The sequence below is a fragment of the Simochromis diagramma genome, unplaced genomic scaffold (assembly GCF_900408965.1).
Source record: "Simochromis diagramma unplaced genomic scaffold, fSimDia1.1 OVJJ01000123.1, whole genome shotgun sequence".
Classification (NCBI taxonomy): Eukaryota; Metazoa; Chordata; class Actinopteri; order Cichliformes; family Cichlidae; genus Simochromis; species Simochromis diagramma.
Window position 1 is genome coordinate 3,883,406 of NW_024386778.1, and position 13,097 is coordinate 3,896,502.

General features: G+C 41.8%; 1 protein-coding gene across 2 annotated transcripts in view; it reads left to right on the forward strand.

Moving 5' to 3' along the window:
- Nucleotides 1-13,097, forward strand: part of robo3 (roundabout, axon guidance receptor, homolog 3 (Drosophila)) — a 161,781-nt gene that overhangs the window by 82,422 nt on the left and 66,262 nt on the right. The gene's annotated exons all lie outside the window — the stretch shown is intronic.

The following is a 13,097-nucleotide window of genomic DNA, read 5'->3' on the forward strand; positions in this document are numbered from 1 at the left end:
GCCTATAGCATCACAGGTTCCAGCCCTTTAAAGTCTAACTTAAAAGTAGGGAATGCCCTCTCTCTCTTGAATCCAAACTGGGAGCTGGTTCCACAGCGGAGGGGCTTTGCTGGTTCGGCAAAATACTAAGCAGCAGAGGCAACAAGAAACAAAAGAATATGGTGTATATTGAGAAAAGCAGTCCACATAACAAGTGTCAAATATCATGTAATTTCAGTAATGAACTAAATCACAGATAAAACTCAACGAAAAATAATATTAGCTGCGTTTTAAAAGCAGAGGTGTGCCGAGTAAACTTCAAAACACTCTGCTCTCTTATCATCGCTTTCACTTGGCTGAGTTAACTTAAGACACCACCCCTGACCTTGGTGTCAGATCTCCTGGCAGCTTTACCCGGAGCCCACCCCCCCACAAATGGCCCACTCACCCTTCTCTCCAGCCTCCATTGCCCAGGCCTCTGTGACCAGGCCTGTTAATGTAGATAGATGACAGCTAGCTCCGACAACAGAGATAACAGTTGTCGCCACTGGACAGGAAAGCTGAAAAACTGTCTCGCAGGGAGGGGACCAAAGGCCACTGTTAGTTGGCAGCTTCTCACTAGCAGATGTTCGATCCTTAAAATACAACATTCTCCTGTCAGATGGGTTTCCAACAAACACCTCTTGATTTTTTCCCCATAACCATGCTTCCTGTTAACAGTGAGATTGGGCAGAGCCAATTAAATCTTTGCTGCTAGAGTCTCTTATTTTCTTTAGTTTTAGAAAATCATTATAAAGTAAAAGTTTATTTTGACAGCGGCAGCAGGTAATTTCAAGAAATCCTGTCAGTTTATAATACAAACATAGTTGGGGACTAGTTAATTGCTCTCTCTGTGTAGACATATAATATGACTTGTCAGATGACATCTATAATGAGCAGAATCATTGTTGTGACAGTGATAGCCAGGCTCTACTCTGATATCTTTCTTAATCTGCTCATTTAGACAAACCTGCCTCCAGCAGCTGTTGCAGATTCACATTTCCTCTAATCCCCCTCACTCAGGCTTCTCCTAGTATCGACCTCCCTTTAAAACTATAACCATCTCTTGTTGCACTAACGGAAAGCAGCTGAATATGGTCAAACAAACCCTGATCCCCACTAAAAACTAGCAAAGCCCTAGCTTCTTGTGCAACACTTTGCAGCCAGGTGTCATATTTTCTTGAAATGCTCTCCCCACAAAGTTAATAATAAGACTGAATTCCCCCCGTTCGCCTCAACAGAAGAACGGCCCATGAATCATTCTACATCCTCCATAAGCAGCTGGGATCTGCAGAGTGTGTCCGTCACCCCGACTAAAGCGCTCCTCAAGTAGCGTGAAGAATTACCTTTCACTTTGGTCTCGCTCTGTTTCAGTATCAACATCAGCTGCGGGGTGTTTTTTGAAGTGTAAGCTGTATGTGGAAACCTGGACAGGTAGAGTAGGTGGAGGTGTTGTGAATCACTTTTCACTTTTCAAAAAGTGGAAAGGAATGAATCAGCGACAGAGGCCTTACATTTCTCGCTCCACATGAATAATCCCCAGTGTTTTCCTCAACTCTTTCTTCGTGCTGTGCTAGTTTTAAGCTCTTCTTAAGACATGCAAAGATGCTCCTCCTGCTTTTCTTCATTCATCACATTAGCATAGCGCTTAACCAAACGTTTTTATGTTTTCCAGCACCCTTACCATATATCTGACAGCTGTTAAAGGTTACCAGAGAGTTTAATCTTCTTTGTAGGCCCACATCAACAAAATCTAACTCTAATCTCTGTGAGGTGGTGGAGGGTCACAAGGGTTTATCTATAACACCAGTGTGATTTCAGCCTGCAGTGCCACTAGCTGATCAGTCCTGTTTCTGTATATCCAGCTTCCTCCATTAATACTGTGGTGTCATGAGGTGACATTGTGCACAGCTGCCTGCAAACACACACATGTACATGGGCATAACTTGGCACACAGCGGTTGCTTTCACAGATAAGCATCCCTAATCCATGTTGGTAGAGGGAAAACCGATGTATTTTTACTTGTGTCTTCATGCCAGCACACAGACACACTTTTGGAGTATCGCCCCCAGAGAGAGACAGAGACGGAGGTTGTATAGAACAAACAGTTGCCAAAGCCAGGCCAGTGCCAGCTCCTTCCAGGCCCCTCTGCACAGCACCAATGGGGCCTGAGATGAGGCCAGAGGCACATAAGCCTGCCTGGAGCTGCCTGGGGGGCTCAGCATGGCACCAAAAAGGCACAAGATGGCACTTGGTGGCATGGTGTCACTTTGCTCCCCAGCCGGTGACTTGGAAGCACTGAGGGCAAACTGAGAGAGAGCTGCATTGTGTATTGGTGTGTATATTTGGTACTGAGGTGAAAGCCAACACAGCGGGAAGGGTGGAAGGTTCAGGAGGTTTAACCCCTCACGGACCATCTGCTGTAAGCTGAGAAGCAGGCAGGGTGATGACAGCCAGTGTGCTGCAGTATGGATAAACTGGCAGAATTTCCCAGCGCTGACAAACATGCCTGGAACTGCTTTATTTTGAAAAGATTTATATCACATGTTAGTCCCTTAATGTTCTTTATGTATACACCAAAAGTGACAGAAGCAAAAAGTAGATATGTTTCTACCAGACGTTCTTTCATGTAGAATTGAAGCAACACTCCCTCAGCTTAGCTGTAGCTTGGAAGTTATGGATACTTCACCAGAAATCTTCTTTTGAAGATGAAAGAGCTGTTCAGGCTTAAAAAGATGGCTCTAAAATGTTTTTCGGTTCCTCAGTGACAGAGAACATCTGCTGTCGTCAGCTCAGATTCAGTCTGCAATGTTTAACTCATATTATTTGCACTAGCTTCCATAATTCCCACACCTCACAGCACATCCTCAGAACAGGTCGATCACCAGTGACTCATGAAATATAAATGAGCTGTTCCTTGTACTGCTCATAAAGACTGACAACAATGTCATATAAAGACGGAGGCTGAGATTATACCTTATAACGAGCCACAACATTTTTCAAGTAATTCCATTACAATAGCCCCAGAAAGCACCGACACCACAAGCATGCCAGAGAGGTACATACAAGGGACTCAAATTACCTAAAGTTAATCCTTCTAGACAGCTAACGACCAAAGCTCGCTTTAAACTTTAAACCTTAGGAGTATCCAAATGTGTTCGTCCACTGTGTAGCTGTTATGAAAGGTGGAGGTGTCTGTAGAGAGAAAAAACATTTTGTACTAATCCATAAAAATCTTTTTAATGCTGTGAATTTGGGCATTTTTACATGGGGGCTGATTCAGTCTGGAGCCAAGGACTATGGCTTTTGGCATTTCCATGTAGGATTATTTTTTTCCCACAGACTACCTGTTGACTATTAAAAAAAACTGCTTGGTTAGGTTTAGGGGGAAAAAGCCTTTGGGTTAAAATAAACCAGATTACAATATAAAGCACAAGGCAAAAAAAATCACCACATATGTCTTATTAGTGAAGTTGTGTGAATACAAAGAGTAGTATTCCAAATAAAAAGATATCTATGTGTGCCTTAGAAAAACTTTTATGGGTCAGCATCACTCCAAGGTTTTGGAATGGAATTTTACAAATGATGATGAGAGCTAAAATTAGGAAGTTTTAGTTGAATTTATGAACCCTTAATAAACATAGTTATTCAGAAGAAGTTAAATAACTTTCTTTCTTTCTTTTCTTTTCACAAGTTTTTTGCAGGTACGATTGTGTTTAATCATTTTTTCACAGCAGCAAACAGACCATTGTTCTTTTGCAAGCATTTATTCCGTGCTAATTACACACTCAATACCTCATTAAGGATGGTTCTACTTAGTTGCCTACTTAGTTTGCATTTATTAATGACACATTTGATGAATGGATGCTGGATCCAAGAACTGTTAGTCTTTTGAAGTGTCAGCAGATGTAGCTAAACCTCACAGGTGATGTTGCTAGCAGCTGAAAGTAATTCTACATTATAAAAAAATAGTTTGCATTAGATGATGTGTTGCTACATAATACATTTGAGAGGTTTTAAAAAAATGCTGGAACAAAAGGGAGTAGTCATACCAACAGAATTACTGCACAATTTCTTTGACTTTGTGCTGTTTGTGTAGCTGTTATTTAGCAGTAGTCCCAGTCTGTGTGTAGCACTGCCCTGCTTTAAGAGCACATCCTCCATCTCTAGTATATCCGTCCAAATTGTGTTTTTCACCCTAATCCTATCCGATTTTGCAAGCTAAAAAGGATCCTTCGATCCTGAAAATGTGCCATACAAGTTTGTATGGCACGTCTGTTGGAAGCTAGTCAGCACAATAGTCCTAACGGGCCAGAGACCCCTGGGCGGAGATTTGACATTCAGAGTGACTTGCCCGAGCTCTTGGCTCTTGGCGGCTTTTTACTTTGAGTGCTTTACAACTCTGACATTTTTATTATGCCTGCTACTCTGCCTGGCTTTATTGCTCATGAATATTCACACCAACCGGCGAGGGGAAATGGCGCTTTTTCCAACGTGCTTGGGGCGGAGTCAAAGGAACTTCAAATAAAGCTGACTGTGGTAAACTCTGAGACTTTTATTGCCCCCCAAACCAACTCACACCCTTTGATCTAAGGTCATTTTGAGGTTAACCTTCACAGATGCAGCTGTCTTGAGAATTTTAGGGAGTGAACAGGTGGAGACATGATAAAATTGTCTTCCTCTTTCTTTTTTGTGAATTTCATGTGTGTGTGTGTAAACATGTGTAAGTCTTTGTACCTATAGTCCAGGCCAACTTTCTCACCCTGTGTAATCCTCTACAGCAGTGTCAGTGTGGGAGAAACAGCTGAACTGCACTGTTACCAGCTGGATGCTGCTTTCCTTTTCCAGCTCTCTCTCTCTCCTACACACACACACACACACACACACACACACACACACACACACACACACACACACACACACACACACACACACACACACACACACACAAACCGCAGTGTGTGTACACACACCTGTCATACTGGCTTTGATCACTGTGACCCCTGTGCAGAAAAATGGATTTCAAGGTTTATGAATCTGGAAATGAGAAAGGGTTTTGGTGGGTTTAGGGAAGTTAGGAGAGCAGGACAGAAAAGTGGTGTGGTGTGGCTTTCTTAAAAGAGCATTCGCTCTCCACGCTGCCTGTGCCGTCCTAGAACTGATCTGTATCTCTGCTGGTAACCCCGGTGGTTTGAAGCCATATGGGACGTGATAGGAGTTCTGTCGAGGCTGTGTCACAAACAGTGCAGTACAGCCGTGCTGATCCGTGGATTTATGCACTCTGTATATGTATGGCTAAGTGGCCATTGACCCGCACTCATACCGCAGCCAGGCAAGTGTAAACAGAGGCTGAGGTCAGTGCTGTTAACACCAGAATGAAAATGGACATTTAAATAAAGCTGCTGTTGTTGCTGAATCACATTTTAGTGTGCTTTCCACTTAAAGAAGGTATAAAAACATAACATAACAACATAATCTTCAAGTGATTAAAGATGAAACAAGGCTGGTGGAAGCTAGCATAATTTGGAAACCTACTGACTATCAGCTGATGACTCAGTATCTTTGAGTAACAGCCAATGTTTCAGGCCTTCCAGTATATCAGCAGATGTCTGGGCCAAGATCTCCTGTTCCATTGGACATCTGTTTGCAGTCCAACTATAAATGCTGACAAAAAAGTCACTTTCTTGTCACATAATAGTCAATGATTTCTGAAATTGTATCTCATCCCCCATTCAGCTCTCGTCATTTGCTTGCCACATCGACCAAAGAATACTCAAATGCCTGTGTGTGGAGGCTGCATTACTAATAGACTTAAGCTTCTTTTACACTGTTAATAACCTTTCAGATTTTTCAGTTAGCCTTTTAAAGCTGTTACTCTATTTGAATCAGCTGATGTTATCATATCATTATGTCTTAGATATCTTTCAAAGAGAGGTTATTGACATATGCTGATATCTAAAATTGAGCTGGAAATCTTCAGCACTTAAATAAGTGTGATGCTTGTAACTTCTCCATAATTGGTTGCTCATAGCATTAGTAAGCAGTCCTCTCATTAGCAAAGAATTTGCTTGCTGAGTCTCACATTCAGACCTCCCAGCATTTTTGCTTGCATCCACAGCAGCATGGTAATGTTCTCCACCAGCTGCCTGATATGAAAAATATGATTTTCAGTGGATGAGTCTCCATGAGGACTTCAGGGTCAATGTCCTTTACTATACCTACATACTTACCATGGAAAGGTTTGTGTTTGTTTTTATTCACCGGACTAACAGAGTGACACTACCATCAGAATCAGAATCAGAATCAGAATGGGGTTTATTGCCAAATGTTGAGCAGGTTTACAACATTAGGAAATTGCTGCGGTGCTTCAGTGCAAACATGGTGTCATAAATAACACTTAAATAGACATGGAAAAAATAAAAGTAGGGATAAGAATTAAAAGTGCTACGTGGAAAGATATGTGCATGAGATATACATGAGAAATATACATGAGAGTAAGAATTAAGAGTGCTACGTTGAAAGATATATACATGAGTGCAGGTGGTGATCAGTGCCAAACATGGAATGATACAGTGAACACAGCGTAGGGTCATGTGTTAGTGGTGGGGATAGTCATATGGTTATTGTTCATGTGTCCAACAGCAGAGGGGACACATGAACAATAATCATATACCACTCCTACTAAACTCTGCAGCAGCAGAACTCTCAGTTGCTCAGAGATAACAGACCCATCCTCTTTGTGTTTGCGTGTGTGTGTATTTGTGTGACCTCAGAGGTGTGTCCATGCTTCACTAATGGGATTGTCGGTCTCAGCCTTGCGGAGCACAGAGCTGGTGGTTATTCTGATCTTAGAAAGGGGGGATCAGATGGCCGGAGTGAGGCCGTCAGCTTAACCCCCTCTGTATGATCCCACCGTCTGCTGGTCGTTGAGCCAGACCCACTAGCCAAACACTTCTCTAGAGGATAACCATGAATTAATTAGACCATTGAGTGTGTGTGCGCGTGTGTGTTCCGAGAGACAAAAGCCAAAGGGTGAGGGGTTAGACTGGGGGTTGGGGGTGGTTTTGGAGGGTGGGGGGGCATTGACAACAGGTGATGTAGCCTCCTCCCCCTCTTCAACAACAGTGTAACACAGAGGCCATGGGGGATGCAGACAACAATAAAGGTCCCGTGCTCCAACTGTTGTGTCCAATCACGCCCCATTGTGTTTCTGCGCTACTGATCGCAGGCACTGCACTGCCTTATACACAAGGTCCTCTGCTAAATCACAGTGCTAGTTGGTAGCATGAATATGTTGCATTTGTTCTTTAAGATATTCAAGATGAACTAAAATTAACCATTTGAGCCATCAGCACAACTGAAGGGTTGTTTTCTCTGTCTGTGAAGACCCAGCTTTGAAGGTTCAACTGACTAAACATGGCACCCACTCACTACATGCACCCATGTGTTGGTGTTGTTCCTGCATCATCATAGTGATGTTACCCAAATTTATTTTAGTCATGTTGGTTTGCTAGTGATAGTTTATAAATGCATTAGCTAACTTCTTGGCTAATGCTAACTGAATGCTCCGACAACGTAACTGTTCAGTTGCACTGTTGATCCTTTATAAACATTATTATGATGGTCTAGGAACAACATCAGATCTTGCCTGTTACACATACCCAAGAAAATTTACTGTCTAGAGTGCATGTGTGCATTATTTTATGTTATCAACAGTCACACAAAGAACCAGAAGAAGAAATCACCAATGTGGAACTGAAACTAGATAATGTTTGCCATTTTTGCCTGAAAAATGTGAAAAATGTTAGGGCCAATGGACAACAATTTTGCTTTGTTGTAGGGCTGCCAAAGTAAATAGGCTTATAGGAGTTTGGCTAACAGGGAGGAAACCAAACATCACAGTGAACAATTTGGAATGAACACATGTACTTTTGCACCCCTAGTCTGCATATATGTATTAGTCATGTGATTTGGTTAAGAATATAATTCATTGTTGGCAGTCTTACAGGATGCATAATGACCTCCTGTTTGAGCTCATTGAGGCCAACAATAGCCCTCTGGCAGAACTACACAAGTGGTGTGTGGTGTGAATGTATTGCTCCAGGGCACAGAATAGAAAGAAAAGCAAATCTGGAAGTTGGTAGCTTAGTAGACACAAAGATTGAAAGGGTGATAAAGCACCAATCATTTACTCGGTTTCAGGTTACATGCTAAATGTATTCCTGTAATTATTGCTTGTATGTAGTTGACAGGCCATTGTTTTGCATTGCCTGATATTGCTCTGCACAGGGCAGAAGTAGAGCTAGGGTAAACCTACCCAGACTGCTCTGCTCTTTTGAGCCTGAGCCCCCTGCAGCAGCACTCCTACTGCACCAATGGAGAAGCCTCATTGAAATTAATAAAGATTATGTGTTTTTTAATGTGCTGGTATTAATGTCGGTCTGAGTGTCTGTAGGGGGAATCATGATAAAACACAGCTAGAGAGAAAGCAGAACAACAACTATAATGACAGCAATAATGAGATGCAACCATGGAATAGCCGGCAAGGCAAAAATCAAGACAAATACAAGAATCATGGAAAGTGGCAGTTTGGTAAGAGCTACGGAGGGGATAGCGTAAAATAAATCCATCAATTCATCAGAAACAACATGACGCAGTGCACATCCTGGAGAGTTCCAGGCATCTTTCATGACATACAGTGAGCACGAGAGGCAAACGCAATCAATGCTTGCTTTGAAAGAAATCAATCAAATGCAATCAGAGTATTATAACAGAGCAGATAAAAAGAGCGTTTGTTAAAGCAACAGAGGCACAAGTATCCAAGTAGACATTAAGCCTCAAAATAGAGCAGTTTGCAGGACTCTTTGCTGTAACTGAACCAAGAGCTACTGGGAATGTCATTATATTATTAAACAACAGATTGTTGTCGTTTATGAGCACATCTTAATTAAAGGAAAGGTCAGTGGAGAGTATTAGCAGAAAACGGCTGTCAGAACTGAAGATTTAGTTTTGGTTGACTTTATTTAGTCGCTGGACAATGCAGTCCAGTCAGTATGTTCCATCCTATCCTGGTGACTGAAAACCCTAAAATCATTAGATCATAGATCCCAGTAGATGGGAATCTCATTTCAATTGGTGTATAGCCCATCTTAAGTAGTCTTAAGAGTCATCCTTGTTATTCGTCAGTCGATTCAGCAATCATTAGTCATCTCACTCTAGTAGTTGGACAGCTTCTCATTACTGCTCCCCTCGAGCTAAATTTAGGTTAAATATGGTAAAGTATATATATGATGATTCTAATGATTTCTTAGCAGAAAATATCTTTCTGTCCCAAATCACTACTGTTAAATGTTAAATTATCATTGCTCCCTGTCTCCATATAAATAAGGAGTTTATGTTCTTCACTTGTATCCTAAGGACTGCTGTGGTCTTATTAAGACCAATCTCTCAATTCTTTCGCAATTCAATCATGTTTTACTGCATAAATTCCTCGAGTTTTAACATCAGCCTTGCTGAATGTCCCACTTGAGTGTATCCGCCAGCATCCTGTTGCTGGTTTTGTGACTGTTTCCTTTTCTGACATCTCTTGACTAGGGATGGGTATCGTTTAGATTTTATCCGATACCAGTACCAAACTGGTACTTTTGAAACGGTGCCGGTGCTTAAACGGTGCTCGAACCGTTACTTAAAGAATGGAGAACACACACTTTGTCCAAAAACCTCTTATGTTTAGCTGTTTTTTTGTAAAAAGATAACAATGTTAGCCTTTTCTGCAGCTATGGGGCATATATGGTATCACTCTTGGCTGGAAGCAGTGCTTAAACAATGGAAAAAACACAAACTTTGTCCAAAAACCTCTCATGTTTAGCTGTTTCCCTCTTTTTCTTTGGTCATTTTACCCTTTTTGGCCAGGGTGAAAGGAGTATCTGCCATCAAACAAGAAGAAAGCCGCATGTAACTACGACAGTGTTTGCTAGTTCACCTTACATGCATTAATTTAATAACGTGGTTAGCCTACTCAACGTAAATTACACACGGACAACATTAAGCGACTCACCCAGAGAAGAACGGCTGCTGCTGCCATCATAATCCGTCATCATTTCTGCTACACTGGCAGGGCTAGGGGCCAGGACTCTATTCTTCGGGTTCTTGGGGGATGTTGCGTCTGATAACAGGCACCACACCCGCAGTAGATGTGCTCGGTGTGAGCTCTTGCAGCAAGCTATCAAATACGGTGCATTTCTCGGCTTTAAAAAAACCCGTTGCCAGGTGTTTCATCAGATTCGAGGAGTTACCTCCTCTGCACAGTATCAGCTTAAAGCACTTGTTGCAGGCTGCTGAGTTTGCATCTTTTGCTGTGAAGTACAGCCAGACTTTGACCGCTTTGCCTTGGGCATTTTTAATCTGTAGCTCTGCTCTAAAAGAACGTACGTACCTGGGCCCGCCTACTATCCTTGGAAAGGTAAAATGATTGGCTAGAATTCAAAGTGTACGACATCTCAGGGAAAAAAAAGCACCGAAATAAAGCACCGAAACAAAGCAACGAAATGTTCCCTGCTTTTCGGTCTGGTTACTACCGTTTATGTCAGGTACCAGTACCCATCCATACTCTTGACACATACTCTATGGTGCTGACGAGGAGCACTCAGGTATTTGGCTGTTGTCAAAGTGGCTTTGGTCTTTACTCCTACCCATTTGTCACAATTTAGTTCATTTTGGAAAGTTTCCGTAGTTTGATATATGCTATTGTGAGATATGTGAGGTGTGTTATTCTGATCCTACACAGCAAAATCTCCAGTGTTAAATTAACACTAGAGAGTGTCTATATGGGTCCACACCTCTGAGTGTTAAATACAACACTGTTGAGTGTTAAATTAACACTTTTGACAGTGTTATATGTTTAAAAGTAACCTAGTCAGTTTTGAAGATTAACAATGGCTAACACTGAGCAGTGCTGATTTTCTAACACTGGAATATTTCTAACATTTTGAGTTATTTTCCAGTGTTCAGTAAGGACTGTGTACATGGTCACAGTCCTTACTGGTTTACATCTTCATTTAGCCACAAAAGTTTTCCTTTTTCTATTATTCAATGCCAGAATAATACAGATCAGCAGTTCTTTGTGGTAAAAGAGGCATTTCAGGGGGACTTAAGCATATTTGACCTATGTGCAAATGGTAGCTATGAGGGCAAACGGCTGTGGAGAATGCTTATTGATTTCTACTGGTGTGTATTTGCACAAGATTCATTTCTCCTTAGGATGCATTTGTGTTAGAAAAGGTCAGTGAACAGGGGCTTTAGTCATTCAAGCAGAGCTAAAGGGATTTCTGCTCCAAGATCCATCTGTTTTTGGAGTTTGTTGACAGGGCGGAAAATTAAAACTGTTGCTCTTCCCTCCCTCAGTCCTACCACAGCCACCCCTTCCCTGTTAGTGGAGGGTTATGATCAGGCATGGCATACAAACAGGCTAAAAAGTGTGCTGGGCACATGGCAGGATGCAAGTTTGGACCATCTGCTCCAGCTATGTGAACACATTTGAGTGTTTTCAATAGGGAGAGCTGCTGCATCAGTTGGGCAACAGCCATAAGTTGTTTAAGTGGACAGAGAGAGCTGACAAGGGGTTAGTTGACACAGACACCGGCTTGTCTCCAACAGAAAGATGCTTATGTTGCATGTGTCAATGACTGGTTTGCACCTCTCTGCTTTCGACTGTGTGGCAGGAAAGGCGACCTAACAGTGAAAGAACATGAACGCATAAAAGAGACGGGGCTGTGTGTGTACCTGTGTGTCCAGTCAACACTGCTGAGACAACTGTTGTGATTCGGCTTCTCTAGATTTTGCTTTGGTTTTTGTCAGTGTATTTCCAAGTAAACATTAAGTGAATAATTTAAAGGGATTTTTAAGCAGATGCCAAAACTTTACAAAAAAAGAAAAAAGAAAAGAGTGGTTTTCCCTTTTCAGTGACTGCAGGGTTTATGCAAGTTTTATGTTAAGGTTAGGTGCTATTGTTGGTCTGACCATAGTCTAAATTCTTCTCATAAAGTTTCACTTGAATTGCCTTATTGTTAGAGCTGAATTCAGCTCTAACAATAAGGCTCATTGCCACCATCCCACGCAATAGTCAATAATTAATAGTGTTGTGTAGGGGCATCCATTGTTCATAGTTGACTGTGCACCCCAATTCACTTAAGGTCGAGTTAAAGAGTGTTTATGGTTTTCCAGATGGATGAACTACAGTAGCCTTGATTGGACCTGAGGGTCAGTTCAGGGCATCTTGGGTTATGGGTTGATGGGGGAGCTTCAGTTGCTTTACAATGGGCGTCTCAATAGCTCTCAGGGACCCTTTTATTCTGCTGCTCTAGGTTAACGTTATGTGCCTAGAGCAGCAGGATGCTAGATTAAAGTAATCCTCTTTTCAAGGCCAGACAATTGTTTTATTAGCTGACCACACACAGGAGGTACAACCACCTCTGTATTGTCATGGGGGACCCTCTGGGAACCGTTTCGGGTGGTATTGGTGGCGGGTGGGCAGATGGAGAGAGGAGGATTGTCATTTCAGTTCTCCTTAGCAATGATATGCATACATTACCAATGCGCCAATTCTCCTTGGTTAAGCTTTTGTATGCTTTCTGAATGTAAGTGTTTGGGTAGAGGAGATTAAACGATTCGGCGATCAATGAACACACATTCCTGCACCATACCTTGGTATGTGGAACATTTTAAACGGAATAATTTCATTCATTAAATCGTAACATGACACATATACGTCTCATAAGTGGTATACAAACATTTACTTACCAAGTCTCATATTTGTCGACATATTCATTGAATTGCACATCATATCACATTAAGTGCATATTTGCATATCCTCCTCTCCTTTCTCTTGCTTTTTGTAACTTGTGGTCCAAATGTTTTTTCTTTGAATTGTTTTTCCCATCTTGTTTTTGCCAAACAACTCTCATCAAAATGCTGTTTCATCTCCTCTTTTGCTTGCTTGCTAAAGGCATGGCACATTTCCAACTGAAGCAGAAAATGGCCTTTAAACCCTCTCCAAGATGTGTGTGTATGTTTGTGCTGGG